The following is a 17,033-nucleotide window of genomic DNA, read 5'->3' as shown; positions in this document are numbered from 1 at the left end:
CTCGGCGTTTTGAAGCCACCCTGACAGGCCCTGAACAGTTTACAGATGAGGAAACTGAGGCCCATCCTACACTCCTGGCTTGAAGTGAGAGTGCCCGGGCCACCGCCGAGACAGGTGGACTGGCCTCGGAGCACGGGTTTGCGCAGTGATTTAGGGCTTCCCCTGCCTAAATAACCTACACCTGGGCCACCTGTTTTGGAAGCATTCCTGGAGCCCAGGACACCGAAGGATGAGGTATGGCCTTGACCGGCAGGTTTTAGCCATTACTTCTCACACAGATAACATGAACCAGCGAGATCCTTAAAGATGGGTTGGGTTGTTTCCTCTGTTTTTTTGTGTTGTTTTTTTTTAAATATTTTATTTATTTATTTGACAGAGATCACAAGTAGGCAGAGAGGCAGGCAGAGAGAGAGGAGGAAGCAGGCTCCCCGCTGAGCAGAGAGCCCCATGCGGGGCTTGATCCCAGACCCTAGGATCATGACCTGAGCCGAAGGCAGAGGCTTTAACCCACTGAGCCACCCAGGCGCCCCTCCTCTGTTTTTTTTAATAATTGAAAAAATCTAAACCCAAGTCCCTCAGCTCCACGTCAGAGCCCGACGACACATGTTCCCTGGCCCCATATCCGTCCCATAGAGCAGGGTTTCTCAATGGCAGCGCTATTGACATTTGAGGCCGGGAAAGTTTGTATTGAAGGGGCTGCCCTGTGTTTTGTAGAAAGTTTAGCAGCATCCCTGGCTTCGACCCACTAGATGCCAGGAGTCATCCCCTTCCTCCCAGTTGTGACAACCAAAAATGTCCCCAAACATTGCCAAATGTCCTGTAAGGACACAATCTTCCTATTAAGAACCACTGCCATAGGGGCACCCAGGTGCCCCAGTTGGTTAAGCATCTGCCTTTGGCTCTGGTAGTGATCCCAGGGTTCTGGGATTGAGCCCCGCTTCTGGCATCCTGCTCAGTGAGGGCCGTAGCGGGGCGGGGGGGGGGGGGTTAGGAGGGGTCTGCTTGTCTGCTTCTTCCTCTCCCCCTACCCCTCCCTGTCTCTCTCTCAAATAAATCTAAAAACAAAAACAAACAACAACAACAAAAACACTGGTATAGACTGTGGGCTGGGGGAGGGAGGTTCCAACAGTCCTGGACCCTGATCTCAGGGCTGACTCTTACTGTGTGACCTTGGATAAGTTACCTCTCTGGTCCAGGGTTTCATCTGTAAAATGACAGACCTGAACATTGCCTGAGCATTGGCCTGCTACTGCGTAGTTCTCAGGCATTTTTCATCCAGGGACCTCTGTGGACCTCCCTTTCCTCTGTGACCTGCGTCCATAGCAGCCTGGGAAGCAATCACAGGGTTTTAGAGAGGACGGATGCAAAAATAGCTGTAAAGAACTTAGTACCTACCTCGAGTATAGGAGGGATTGAAAAAGATTCAATGGTGCAGTCTTCTACCAACTAATATCTCTAGAAATAAACAGGCTAGTGGATAAAGGAATAAGCTTGAGGACAATAATAATAAAAAGGAGCTAAGAGAGCCCATCTAATTCCACAACAGCAAAAGAGGAGCTGATGGTGGAGATAGGACATGGACAGATAAATGCCCCTAGATTCTTAAGTTTCAGACAGTCCTGTGTGGCTTCATGCATTTTGTTCTGCAGTATAATGAGTACCCCACCTAAGAAAATGTTGTGGGGTTTTTTTCCCCTTTAGAACAAAACATTACAACTGCCCTTACCTGGCTTGGGAAAGCTGAACTGGGGCCTTCCGGAGTATTTTTGTTCAAGGGTGCCATCTAGAGGTGTCTTTGTGAATCCTCTATCTCCCCTTCCCCCATCCCCCAAAACACTGCACACCTCTGTCATTGCTGGGACAGCCGGGTTTTGCTTTTTTCCTTTTATGTTGGCTACCTTTTTCACCATATTATGGGGGCCCTGATGGCTGGGATCTTAGCTTTCTCCATATCATCAGGACTTGGCTCAGGCAACCATTGATGGGTCAATAAAATAAAGCTATATGCAGACTCTTCTATGCTTTTCAAAGGTTATTTACTCTGGCTAAGCAACCATTTCAGGTCTTAGGAAAGACTGCCAGGAGCACTGGGCTCTGAATAAGAAATGTATGAAAATTTCCCAGCAACACATTGAGACCCTAATCTGTTAATATCACAGAGATGGGGACAACCCAGTCTCTAGCTGACTTCTTCTCTCCAAATTGCCAGATTTAGCAAATAAAAATCCAGAACACCCAATTCAAAGTGAAGATAACTTTTCAAATGTAGGTATGTCCCAAATATTGAATACTCACACTAAAAATTTATTTGTTGTTTACCTGAACTTTTAATTTTACTGGGTATCCAGTGTTTTATCGAGCAACCCTGTGTACTTGGAGTTGAGGGATTGAGGGACTTGAAACCTGCATCCCTCTAGGGAATCATTACATAGAAAGTTAAGTCAGACAATTCTGGTGCAGATGAGGTAAGCAAGGTTTGAAGTGTGTGTGGGGGGGGACATGGCATTTTCATTCTCCTTAGTAGCTATTTTATTTATTTTCTACCTTTCTTCAGACCATATGTATGTTTTTGGTTAAAGCTGGGGAGCAGATTCCATAGTCAGGTTCAAATCCCAACTTTGCCACCGACCTCGCTGAGTGACTATGGGCTGGTTACTTAACCTCTCTGCGCTTCAGTTTCTTCAGCTATAAAACTTGGGATAATAATTTTATTTATTTTCTGGGTTATTGGGTAGATTTGGAAAGATGATGCTCATTAAGTGCTTAGCACGGTGCCAGCAGACACATAGAGCTCAACTACATAAAAGCCATAATCATTGTTTTTCTATTTTTGAACACAGGTTGACTTAAAGTACACTGACTTTGAGATGCAGACACGTCTCCTCACCCACAGGATCATGAGGCTCATTAGCATCCTACCAGTCCCTTTCTTCTAATTCACTTTGTTGAGTTACAGCTGCTGGTTTTGGTGGGACATTGGGTTCATGCCCTGTTATAGGAGGCCTGGTTATAATCCCATTTCTGTCTAAACCAAAGTTTCAAACCCTGTCACTAATTCATTTATTCCAGATACTATTTGAAACTGTATATATTATGGTGTCCGATTGGATAGGGGCCCCAGATATGGGGTGACGATCGGGTGGAAGCTGGTGGCATAGTCATTGAAAGAATCCACCTGAAGCAAAACAAAGGAGAGAGCAGTTTATTGAATACACTGCAAGGGAGGGGTAGGTGGGACAGGGACAGCAGAGGAGAGGCTGTCTGCAAGGAGCCAGTGGGTGGGGGCTGTTTTTAAAGGGGGAAGGTGAGGGAGGTGTGGGGACAGAATTCTCCCCTTTTTGGTAACTGTGTCTGGTTGTAAGTAGCCCATTGTTTAGTTAGAGCCTGTGGATATTCTGGGTCTTCTGAGGGGGTCGCTGTGGGCCCCGCCTACATTCCATTGCCCAAGCCTGTTCGCCTAAAAGCCTGCCTCTACGTATTTGCCTGATGATAGAGACTACAAATACAAGAGGTGAGCAAGCACAAGGTTATTTTGAAAGTGTGGAGTGCCCAACTTTGAGGAAGAAGTGAGAAAAAGGAGCAAGGGAAGTACTTGGTGCTGTACAGTGCTCAGCGTAGGATCTCAGAAATGTTTGTGTTCTGGGCAGGTCCTTTGTGCAAAGAGCACTGGACTGGGGTCATGAGGACAGGCTTCGACTTGGATCGGTGTTTCTTAGGACTCGCATCAACTGCGGAAAGTTCTGTATCTTGCTCGATTTTGATTTTCTCGTCCACAAAATGGGAACAACATGGAGTTTGGAGAAAAATTGAATGAAATAACAGATATGCATGCATGGCACCCCAAGAGAGCTCAGTAAGTCTAAACTGGTTTTGACTTAAGAACTTTGAATGCGACCAAGGAACACGTGCTTTGAATGTTTGGGCAGTCCCTAATATTGTAACCTGTGAGTACACATCTGTGCAAAGGTATGTGTTTTTCTGCATTTATAATAAGGATTACATTAGCCTCAACGTCTGTAGAGTGCGTCCTGTATCAGATGACCAAACCATCTCACTTTGCCTAGGATTGAGGGGCTTCCCACGATGCAGGACTTACACTGTTAAAACCCAGAAAATCCCAGGCAAACTGGGGCAACTTGGTCATCCCCCTGCTATGTGCAAATTGTTTTACAGACGTTATCTCCTTAACCTTTAAACCTACCCTCTGAGGTGGGTACTCACATGGTTACCATTTTCTGTTTAAAAAGGACACTTCAGAGAGATTAACAACTTGCTCAAGCAGCTTAGCTAATTAATGGGAAGGGTGGGATCTGAACCCAGCTGTGCCCAGCCCAAGACTTTAACCACCACACTGTTTGCCTTTAGACTTCACCAAAGCCACAGTCTTTTATTGCCACTCACCTCCACATGCCCCATCATTGCTGAACACCCTCCCATCTTCCCTTCTGTCATCAACAATTTCTGCTGCCCAGCCAGGCCTCCAGCAAAGGAAGACACCAGCTGAATCAAGCCCCGTCTTGTATCTGGGCACAGCTGAGGTCCCTCCTTCCTTAGCAACAGACGCTGAAGCCTGGTTACAGCCCCAGAGCCTGGGTGTAAGCAAGCACCTCCAGTGTTAAAATAGCCCAAAGAAGAGGAGAGAGAAGAGCTCAGGCTGCCAGGGTATTGTTTGGTAGGGTTTTTCCTCCCTCTTTTCTGTATTAATATGTAACCCTGCTTCAGTTTTTCTACAGCGAACTCGGTGTGTTCCTGGAAAAGTTCCAAGAGAGGAGCGGCTCAGTGGAAGGGAAGACTGCCCAGACCAGGAGGTGTGGGAACCATAGCAGAAAACCCCAGCAGAGCCCCAGTGCTGTCCCTTCATTCTGTAGCTTCCCTTTATTCTTCTTCTTCTTTTTTTTTTAATATTTTATTTATTTATTTGACAGACAGATCACAAGTAGGCAGAGAGGCAGGCAGAGAAGGGGGAAGCAGGCTCCCCACTGAGCAGAGAACCCGACGCGGGGCTCGATCCCAGGACCCTGAGACCATGACCTGAGCCGAAGGCAGAGGCCTAACTTCCTGAGCCACCCAGGCGCCCCTCCCTTTCTTCTTCTACCAGGGAGCTCCCCAGGGGGCCGAAGTCTATGACCTCAGAGAGGCAGCCCTGTGAACAGAGCTTTCAGAACATTTAGAAAGTTCCATCTTCTGTGTCATCCCCATTATGCTATAAGGAAGTGTGAATTTCAGAGCCACTGGTAGGAGAGGATCGTCTCCCAAGAAACTGAGAGCTCTTTATTCGTATTGTAATAGGTCCAGTGAGAATGGACAATATGAGTGACATGGGTTGCTCATCTCCGAAGGTAGGTATGAATTTTGAGGTGTATTTCTTCTTTTTTTCTTTAACCTGTATTTTCAATATGTAGGAAATTGGAGGGTGGGCGGGAAGGGGATATTTCAATGGTAGACTAATTACTAATTGTCATGTCAGATCCCCTGGACTGAGCAAGTGTGTTTGCCACATTTTTATGTGTGTCCTTTGAAATATGCTCTTTGCTGAATTAGGCTTTTGAGGTTCCTCAGGTTTTACTGTGAAAATTTTAGGGACAGACACCTCTTGTTCCTTTCCCTTCCCAGGCCATTAGATGATCTCTTCCATCCAATAATTCCCAACACTGGGTGTGCATTAGAATATCCTAGATAGCCTCTTGAAAACAGAGACTTAGCCTCACTTCCAAAGGTTCTGATCCAGAAGGGTTGCAGTGGGGTCCCCAAATCTGTATTTTTAACTAAGAATTGAGTGTTCCTGTTATAGCAGGTGAGCATTTGGGAATGGCCCCCAAGAAGAATGTGCAAAGGACATCTGAAGTCAGAAATCAGCCCTCTGAAAGTAATAGTTCCTCCTGATCTAGGTGTCTGAATCTTGATTTTAAAAGCCAAGATCCACTAGGTTGCCATACACTAACATGCCCAAAGGAGCATTTTAAATTGGAACTTTATGAAATTAAAGTGGATTTGTTGGTAATGGCTGAATCTACTACTAAAATGAAAACTCCCTACAGTTTACCAGAGAAACCACTTAAGCATTAACATTTTTAACAAACCATTTTGCATACTGTGTAGTTCTTACAAAAATCACTGTCTCTTACACCTTGAAGATGCCACAGAGAGTTCTTAGCCAGGTATGGTCAATCAAGAAAAGTATCTTTGGGGTGGCTCAGTGGGTTAAAGCCTCTGCCTTTAGCTCAGGTCATGATCTCAGGTCAGGGTCCTGGGATTGAGCCCCGCATCAGGCTGTCTGCTCAGCGGGGAGCCTACTTCCCCCTATCTCTCTGCCTGCCTCTCTGCCTACTTGTGAGCTGTCTGTCAAATAAATAAATAAAAACTCTTTAAAAGAAAAAAAAGAAAAGTATCTTTGTTCTGTTCTGGAATTGATTTCCAGATCTGCTGATGCTGTGTGTATAGGTTTTCCTGTCCCATGCACTGAGATGTTTTCTGCTCTCAGAGTAGTTATGGCTCTGTGTGCGTCTTAGCCTGTGCTTATAAACTAGCTCAAACTTAATTTGTTCTTCAGAGGTTCTGCTTCCGAGGTTCTGCTCTATTACGTTCTGTAAAATTCTTAATGTTGGCTTTCTTGCGAAATGCTTTGCTTTTCTTTCTTTTCCCAAGAGTGGTTTATCTCTTTGTATGATGACTCAGCTGCTTCTGTGTCTGCCCCTTGGGTGACCATCTCTCAGTATGGAGGAGCACAAATATAATTCAATCTGGCTCAAACCCAAAAGGGAATCTCTGGGCTCAAGTAATTGAGAAGTCCAAATTGGATCCCGGAGTTAGCTGATGTCACTGGGAGTCCATCTTTCGCCTTCTGGTTGTTAATGCTTCCTTCTAGGTTGGCTTTATTTTAAGGAGAGCTTTATTCCCGCATCAGGCAGAGATGGGTGTTGAGAGTGCCTCTCTCTCAGTAGGTCTGGTGAAAGTGTCAGGAAAGACTCTGATCAGCCCAGCTTGGGCCACATGCCTGTCCCTGGGCAATCACTGTGTCTAGGAGGACGGAGTGCCCTGATTGGCCAGACCTGTGTTACATGTCCTTCACTGTAGCCAGGGGCTGGGATCAGCCTATTGTGTAACATGGACTGAAATTGGAGAAGAGCCAGTTATGTCCACTTAGGGCTGTGTTCTACTTCTTGGTAGGAAGAATAACTTCCCAACTGGTGTCAGGGCTGATGTCAGGTTTACTCCCACCACGAGCAGAAGCATGAAGGCCAAGGCATCTCCTGAATAATATTAACATCCTCCTCGACTGCAAAAGGTCAGGGTTTGGGGGTTAGTTACTCGTTACCGCTGTTGCTAGTCACTTACTCAAGATGTCTGAAACTTTTAATGTTTGCTTTTTGCTCGTTTAATGAAGACATCTTATTTGAAACAGATTTAAAAGCTAGGCTAAGGGGAGAGATTTCCACGGACCACAAAACCTTGCTTGCAAAGACAAAAAACAGGCAGCTGTAACTTGTCAATCAGTATATGTTGTACATCTGGGGTCCTGAAGGAAATCATAAACAACTTCATGGTGCTAGAAGTGTGTTGTCAGAATCTGCCCCAGATGGTATGGTACCCACTTTGCATGACCAGGTTCTTTTCAGGCTGATGTCAGAGTTTTCTCATTTGTTCAACTGATTGGTGCAGATCTGACAATAATTTTTTTTAAGATTCATTTTATTTGCGAGAGAGAATGTGCACACACGTGCATGCACACGAGTGTCGGGGGAGGGGAGTGGCCAAAGGAGAGACTCTTCAAGCCGACTCCCCACTGAGCACGGAGCCCGACACAAGGTTCAGTCTCACCACCCATGAAATCATGACCTCAGCGCAAACCAAGAGTCCAATACTCAGCACACTGAGCTACCAGGCACCCTCTGATACTGATTTCAGTAGAGAAAATCATCTTGGAGATAATTGATCAATTCTTAGGTCCTCGAAATTGAGGTCAAGAGCAGAGAGAGAGATGTAGTTATTTAAATCAACAAAGTGAACACTCCAAGCTACAAACAAGGTCTGTAGGTCTCAAACTCATCTTGTTTAAATTGAATCCCATGCAACCTGATTTTTAATGAAGTTCTGTTGGTGAGACTGGTGTGCCACCATTTTTGAGAATAACTGGAGCATCAGACCAGTGGGCCTGTTGTATGTTTTTAAAGATCTCAGGCTTGCTTCATATCTGTGTTTATGGGTTTGCATGTTTTCGTTTCATTTTAACACCTTCCTAAAACAACTTGTCCTGTTAGTGATACTTGCCGTTTCCAGTGTGTTGGGATGGAGTCATGTGTATTTAAAAGCACCTCTGTGTGGCTAGGATGTGTTACCTATATTCTCTGAGCTTTAGTTTTTTTCAGGTTGAACATGGGTATAAAAAAACTCATAGGGTTCTAGGTTGCCTAGAAGGAAATAATTCAGAATAATGATAGTGTTATTATTGCTAATATTTTCTGAGGTTGAGTCATCAGTGAGCAGTTGGTTAGGGCATGAGGGTGGCTGACATCTGCTTCATATATCCCCTGTCTGCTACCCCCTGCCAGTTACCCTGCATGACATAATTTGCTGACTCAAGTAAATCAAATCAATCCAGTAATGTCTCATCTTACAGAGTTCAGTCCAAAGTCATTGCCTAAGGTGAAAAATCATGGAGAGTCAAAAGTGCCCTTGAAAATCCCCTAAACCATCTTTAAAGAGCCTTGTAGAAACTCCTCTAAATTAAGCCCAGCCCTGCAGTTTTCCTCTATGTTGGAACACATTGCACTTTCTCCATTGCAACCTCACGTAAGTAGTGGTCGTGCATGCAGGGGCTGGGTCCTAGGACAGAAACACACATAGAATTGCTCAACACTGCATTCGCTTTCAACTCTGCTCAGGAGAGGTGCTTGGAACTGAGAGTGGCCATGGGAGCTACAAGTTCACCCCTACCTGAGGGTCACCCCTAAGTGCACATTCACTGAAGGGATTGGTGGACTCAGATATCCATACCATTTAAGTGATTTTTTTTTTTCTTTTTACAGGAAGCGCAGAGAGCTGCTCATGTGTATGTTACACTCACAATGCCCCTGCATAAGCAAATTTCTATTTGGAATTGTGTATTTGTGAAATGCAAGAGTCCATTTTTTAAAGTTAGCCCCTTGAATCATGACCCAAGATAGGGTAACTTGGGGTCTTCCTGGGAAAATATATGTTAATTTGCTCATAGAGAGGTGCCCAAAGAAAGGACACTAGAGGAGAGATAGGTTGCTAATTTAAAAATGAAACCTATACCATGGATGGATGGATGGATGGGGGTGAGAAGGGCATTTAGTGGACAAAACTCTCTCTAACCCCTTTCTTGGGGATCTCTTTACTCCATGCCCAACCTAGAGGTTTGGAAATCTTTCCTAATTCCTAAAGAGTGGCTTTGTTCCCATTTCCCACAGATCACCAAGAGTGACTCGATACATCATATGAGCCATTCCCAGATGCAGCCAGAGCTGCCGCCTCTGCCTGCTTCTGCTGGAGAGGAACCATCTGAACTCTATCAGGTATGTTCATCTGGCTACTGGTCTTCTGCTGTTACTGGGCAGGGGTGGGGTGGGGGAGGGGAGTGAAGGATAAGCAGTCAGATTTGACAAGTGAGGTCAATGGCTCTTTGGTCACCTCTGCTACCAGAAAAGACTCCAGCTGTGTGGAGGGAAAAGCTATCCCGTAGCACAAAGGTGAGTTAAGATCCAGCCTTCTCCCTTCTCTGTGCTATTGAACCTTTCCAAACTTCTGCATCTTCCATCATTTCTACCTTATAGCCATGTCTGTAAAGAATAAAGACAATAGAAATAAATTACCTGACTCACAGATACACGGTTTATTGAAAGCCAGCTGTTGTCCTTGACATCAGAAATCATGCTCATAGTCGACAGAGAAGCGTAATTGGTGACCATCCAGGAAACATTTGCCTGAGTTTGTAGAAGGTAGAAACAGCATAAGGCACGCGGGTCTCCCTGAGTCTCCACGTGAGTGAAGCTTAAGCTTCTCCAAGAGGTGTCCTTCCCCGCATCATACTCTGTATATCTTCCCTTGTAGACCGTCATGTCACACAGCTTTTATCCCCCCTTGATGCAACGCACATCGTGGACCCTGGCTGCACCCTTCAAAGAGCAGCACCACTACCGTGGACCCAGCGACTCCATTGCCAACAACTATTCTTTGACGGCCCAGGACCTGAAGTTGAAGGACCTGCTGAAGGTTTACCAGCCGGTCACCATCAATGTCCCTAGGGAAAAGAATGTTCAGGGGCTGCCATTAGGTATTTGTAGCAGTGTGCCATACCAGCTCAGAATGGGGTGTTGGGTGGGATTTTTAGTCCTGGGTTCTACTTCTGTCTCCTTGGCTTGCTGCAGGTAACCTTGGATAACCTCATAGACTCTCAGTCAGTGAAATAAGAATGATTGTAACAGCTAAGATTGCATTTACCATATGCCATGTCCTTTACATTTACCACACACCAAACACTGTGTTATTGATTGCTGCATAACAAATTACCCTGAAGACTTAATGGTTTAAAACAACCAGTATTTATTATCCCACAGTTTCTATGAGGCAAGAATCTCAGCATGGCTTAACTAAATGGTTCTGGGCCGGAGTGTCTCACAAGCGCGTAGTCAAGGTATCAGCCAGAACCACAGTCATCTAAAGGCACCCAGGGAAGGATCCTCTTCCATGCTTACTCAGGTCCACAGGTTCTTGTTGGCTGTTGGCCATGGACATCAGTTTCCTCCACATGAGCCTTTCCATGAGGGCAGCTCACAACATGGCTTCTGGCTTCCCTCAGAGGGAACAAGGGAGAGAACAAGAGAGAGAAGGGAGCCAAAAAGACAGAAACCACAGTCTTTTGGGAACTTACTAATTTTGGAAATGACATCCTATCGCTTTGGCTGTATTCTGTTTGTTAGAAGTGAGTCTGTAGGTCTAGCCCACATACGCAATGGCTTGATACCAGGAGGTGGGGAATCCTTGGGGGCCATCTTGGAAGCTGCTTACCATAGTACTTTATTAATTTATTTAATACTACTAGGTACACTTCAATCTACTTATTCTTCAGTAATTCTTACTGCATGTATGTTGGAGACTCTTCATCTGCCCTCTGTCTCAAACTTATTTTCATATTTTTCTTTTTTCTCTCTTCTGTGTCTGGGTGAGTTCCTCAGATGTATCTTTTTTTTTTTCTATTAAGAATTTATTTATTTATTTAACAGAGAGAGACACAACAAGAAAGGGAACACAAGCAGGGGTAGTGGGAGAAGGAGAAGCAGGCTTCCCACGGAGCAGGGAGGCTGATGTGGGGCTTGATCCCAGGACTCTGGGATCATGACCTGAGCCGAAGACAGATGCTTAAGGGCTGAGCCACCCAGGCGCCCCCACATGTATCTTCTAATTCAGTTATTTGCTCTTCAACTCTGTTAAGACTTAAGTTTATCATGTCTAATGAATGTCTTTTTTTTTTTTCATGACAATATCTTTACATTTTCAGATTTTCTAATTGGTTCTACTCAATGGGTGCCACCCCTGCCAATTTCTCATTTTATTCTTATGGGCATAGCTTTTTCAATTCCTGGGAGGATCTTAAACATTTTTTTTGGAGCAATGTTTATAATGCTGTATTATTTTCACTTTGTGAATCTATCCCTTGATTTTTTAGTTTATTAGCTATCTTTCTTAGTATCGGGGTTTTTTCTGGGAGTTTAGTTTGCTGACTTGTGTTGAAAGGTTTTTTTCCGTTCTTGCTACATGATTCCCCCCCCCCATTATTTTTATTGAAGTGTGATTCACATACAGTAAGATGCATAGATCTTACATGTTCAGTTCAGTGAGTATTGGCAATTGTTTATACCATATAGCCACCACCCAAACAGGATACGGGGCATTTCCTTCACTAGAGAAAGTTCTCTTGTACTCACTGCCAATGAGTTCTCTCTCCTACCCGATACCATCCCCGTCCAACATAACCACTTTCTGGTTTTTGTCACCATAGATTAGTTTTGCTCGTTTTCACTTATAATTGTAATCAATGTGTACCTTTTTGACACCTCCTTCTTAATCTGATTTTTTTTTTTATTCTTATGCCTTCATCTGTCCACTTAGGACCTCAACTTAGTATCAGACCTTGTATGGGTGATTTAGGACTCCCATGCTAAGGTGATATTTGGGTCATGTAGATGTGGTCCCTGAGCTGTGTGAAGCCCAGCCTAATTATTATCTGGCTCTCTTGTTATCTCTGGCTGCCATATGAATTGAGTATCTCTGTGCTTTATCTGTATGGCAGTGCTGCTGTGTCTTTGTGGGTAGGGCAGTCTTGCTTCAGTCCTGGCTTTATGCTGTGAGCCTAGTGCCAGTCTCCTACATCATGGAGTATTTTTGGATTCTCTGACTCCCCCAAGTATCAAATACCTAAACTCCTCCCTGCTCTTGGACACAGAAGCCAAGTTTATAACTTTTACTTCATCCTCTGCATTTCTGGTCCACATAGGGAGCATCTTGTTGAATATTGTAATTTTTTTTTAATTTTTAAAGAGGCTATTGTTGTATTTGGAGTCAGTTGAGGAGCTCAAAGTATGAACTCAGAATACATCTAGATTAGGGGTCTTCAGTTCTCTCTGATTCTGTCAAAATGTCGATATAATACTGTCTTTAACATTTCTATGTTACTTGTTAATTTTTTTAGGCTAGAGACTTAAGCAAGTGACAGTATCTAGTTAAAGTTTACTAATATAGTTTTATATCATCTACCAAATTTGTTTGTAGTTACCTTGTATTTATTGCAAATGATATTGGTTTTTTTATTTGTAATAATCATATGGTATTTCCTTTAAAACAAATATACTAAGTTTGAAAGTCCGCATCTATTTAAAGAAAAACATTAAGGAGTAATTTCCAATGTTTAGAAAACAGGGCATACAGGATTAGTGAGTGAATCAAGTAGACAGTTCTCTCTCTCTCTCTTTTTTTTTTTAAAGATTTTTATTTGTTTATCTAACAGACAGAGATCACAAGTAGGCAGAGAGGCAGATGGAGACAGAAGGGGAAGCAGGCTCCCTGCTGAGCAGAGAGCCCGATGGGGGTGGGGGTTGATCCCAGGACCCTGGGATCATGACCTGAGCCAAAGGCAGAGGTGTTAACCCACTGAGCCACCTAGGTGCCCCAAGTAGGCAGTTCTTAATACTTGTCAGTTGTATAAATGAATGGAAGTTATGTGCGTCCACATTTCACAGTGGAGGAAGCTGAGGCCTGGAATGTTGAAATTACTTCTTCAGTCATACAGGTGTTTAGTGGTGCATGTGGGGCGAGATAGCCCATCTCCGGCCTCATCCCACTGTGCCAAGTCTACTCCCCTTAGTATGTTCTGGGACTGTCCTGAGAGTCCTGTCCCTATGGGCAAAGGTTGGCCCAAGGCTACTAGCCATCCCTGATGTGTTTCTTTTCCACTGTTCTAGCAGCTAACTACTCTTCAGAACCCAACAAGAAGAAAAGAAAGTTCTCCACTAGAGGCAAAGAGAATTCCACCAGGTAAGTGTTCCTGTGGGTGTTAGGTTTGCAGGACACCAAGCTGAACTACAGAAGCCTATAGTCTCATTGAAACCCTGCTATGTGTCTTGATTTCAAAGCATTCTCAGATTCCAGGTAATTCATTTTTTTTTCTCATAGTACTCTTAACCCAATTCTTTAAGGCTCTGAATAAAACTAAATTAACCAACAAGTAAAACGAATGCTAGCATCCCTGTGGGTGTTCCATGGTTAGAGGTTGTCACTGAAGGACCCATGCTAGTAGATGACACAGAGGAGAGGGGCTTCCACTGCAGAACAACTCTCAGCAGCTTGGAGACAGTAGACCCAACACAGAGCGGAGAAGCAAGGGCTGAGCTGTGTCTACTTTTCAGGACCAAGCTGGCCTTCAATATCTCAAACTCATCACCCACAAAGAAGGAGGTGGTGACATCTTCGACCCTTGCAGAAAGCAGGCCAATGAGTCCAGAAGAACAAATTAGTGTGATGTTACAGCGGGAAATGGAAATAGAAAGTAAAGAAACCCAGCCATCTGATTCAGACTTAGAGGTACGTTTTTGTTCCTTCCTTTCTCTCAGTTTGCTGAGTATGATTCTTGGCATCTCAGTGATTCAAAACTCGGGGAGAACAGAATCACCCAGGAAATGTTTTAAAAATACCAAAGTCCAGACCCCATAACAGACTACTGAATAACAGGGGTGTGTGTGTGTGTGTGTCTGTCTGTGTGTGATTTTAGTAAGTCTTAGAAACCTTTGGGTCTCTTAGAACTTAAGTTGCAAAATGCTGGCCCATAAGCTAGGGTTGCCAGATTTTGAAAAACAAAACAAAAAACAGGGCACCTAGTTAAACTGGAATTTTACATACACAATGAGTGATTTTTAAAATTACAGCAAAGTACTAAATGTATAAATATAGCTCACTTCATCCTATATTTTATATGGCAATTCTACCATAGGCTGAATTTGGCCTATAGATGTGTTTTAAAAATGAGAGAAATCTCACATAAGCTGGATTTCTAACCTCTTTGGAAAAAATTAAGATATTTGAAGCTGAGAAGTAGCTACTTCCTTTAGATGAAAAGTACATTTTCCAGTTTATGCACGTCTCTAGTATTCTGTATTATTTTCTTATGTGCAGCCAACTTTCAACAATTAACTACCTGCTTGGTTCTAGATAGACTTTTGAGTTCCTAACCTATTTTAAAAGAAGAGGAACAAAACTTTAGAACCAATACCTTATGAGTTTATAGTATGTATAATAAACCAATTTATAATAAAAATCATAGCAACTGAGTATGTGCTACTGGTAAGATTCCACACTAAACCCTCTAGATGCTTGACCCCATTCAAGACCTGGGTACTATGACGATTCCTGTTGTCCAGGTGTGGAAATTGGGGTGAGGTCTGATTAAGCAACTTGACCAAGGTTACACAGTCGATGAGAGGCATAACTAGAACTTAGACCAGCTCTGACTGACAGTAAAGTCTCTGTGACAGCATTTCTCGCACTTGCCTGAAGATAAAAATCACCTGGGGTGCTTGTTGAAAAATCCCGAACTGATTAAGGGGGTCCCATGGATCTGCATTTTAATAAGAGCCTCTCTCCCCACCCCACACGGTTCTTACAATGAGGGAAGTTTGGAAGTTTCTTCTCTCTAAGGAGCTTCCATTTCAGATCAGAGCAAGGTGAGCTCAGCCTCCTCTGACCACAGGCCGTAGTCACTAAAGGTCAGACCTGATTTCCTACACTTTGTGCTTCTCATCCGTCTTAAAGTTTTGGTTTCTAGAGCTCATCAGCCATCCGGCAGCTTAGTGCCCTAAACACACAAAACTTCCTGAAGTCACCAGGTCACACTGGCCATTTCTGTTCAGTTTGTGCATTTGTGTTGCTTTTCTAAACTCAGAAACCCACAGTCAGATTAGAACTACTGTAAGTCTCACTTGGACTTTGGGGAGTTTTCCCTCACTGGCAGCTTTAAGCCACACGATCAAAGTGCTTTGTAGGGCGGGCACTGTTGTTGTTGAAGAGGGTGAATCACTGGGTCCATTTGAGAGCTTGTTAATCATCTTCTTAAAGTTCACCAGATAGGTTCCCTCAGTCCTGGCCTAGTACTCATTCCACTGTTCCTATCTGCATAGCATTTGGCAGGTCCATCCTTATACCCCACCGAAATCTCTGCCTCTGGTTGAATCCTCCAGAGTCAAGGAGAAACTTGCCCACCATCACACTGCAGTGAGTGTGTGGCGATGGGCCCAGAAAGTCCCAACAGCAACGAGTGAAGGGTGAGGATGGGTGCTGTGTGAACGTGCCCCTTGGAGGCTGACAAGTATGGGCAGGTGGGCACCGTTAACCAATCACAGTCATTGTCTTGCCGGTGGTTTGTTTATGGAAGAGGTACTATTACTATGTGACCAATGGCATCCGAAAAGACATGATTGCCCCCGAGGAGGATGAAGTGATGCATCAGATTTCAAAGCTGATTCCTAACACACTGCTGACAAGTCCCTCGCTGGAACCCCTGATGAGCAGCCTAGTGAAGGAGAAGGAAAATGACTACTACAATAGCCTCATGAAAAGCATTGGTAAGGCTGGGGGTAAATGGGGCAAGGGGCTCCTTGGCGGAGGACACCGTCTTTCTTTCACCATCAGTCCACCCTGGTTCCTCTGAAAATGCCAAAAGCATCCTTTTCCTTCAGATGCTTTCCCCCATATCATTCAGGTCAACACCAGCACTTCCTGCCCTTTGATGTGCATCTGCATAACTTGGGGATCTTGCTGATCCTGATGAGACAGATCTGGGGTAGGGCCTGAGAGCCTGCATTTCTTTTTTTTTTTTTTCCTTTTTTTTTTTTTTTCCTTTTTTTTTTTAATCTTTTTTTTTAATTTATTTTCAGCATAACAGTATTCATTGTTTTTGTACCACACCCAGTGCCCCATGCAATCGCTGCAGGAGTCTGCTACGCGCGCGCAAGATTTGGCTCTCCCCGCCCAAGGCTGGGAGGAGGTGGCAAAAGCGCACGGAGTCCTCCGGCTGCACGTTCCGCCAAGTGAGCTCTCCTCCTCGGCGTTTTGAAGCCACCCTGACAGGCCCTGAACAGTTTACAGATGAGGAAACTGAGGCCCATCCTACACTCCTGGCTTGAAGTGAGAGTGCCCGGGCCACCGCCGAGACAGGTGGACTGGCCTCGGAGCACGGGTTTGCGCAGTGATTTAGGGCTTCCCCTGCCTAAATAACCTACACCTGGGCCACCTGTTTTGGAAGCATTCCTGGAGCCCAGGACACCGAAGGATGAGGTATGGCCTTGACCGGCAGGTTTTAGCCATTACTTCTCACACAGATAACATGAACCAGCGAGATCCTTAAAGATGGGTTGGGTTGTTTCCTCTGTTTTTTTGTGTTGTTTTTTTTTAAATATTTTATTTATTTATTTGACAGAGATCACAAGTAGGCAGAGAGGCAGGCAGAGAGAGAGGAGGAAGCAGGC

The sequence above is a fragment of the Enhydra lutris genome, unplaced genomic scaffold, assembly GCF_002288905.1.
Source record: "Enhydra lutris kenyoni isolate GAN:26980312 unplaced genomic scaffold, ASM228890v2 scaffoldscaffold13, whole genome shotgun sequence".
Lineage (NCBI taxonomy): Eukaryota > Metazoa > Chordata > Mammalia > Carnivora > Mustelidae > Enhydra > Enhydra lutris.
The sequence above is the reverse complement of the archived record's forward strand: the minus strand, read 5'-3'. Positions refer to the sequence as shown.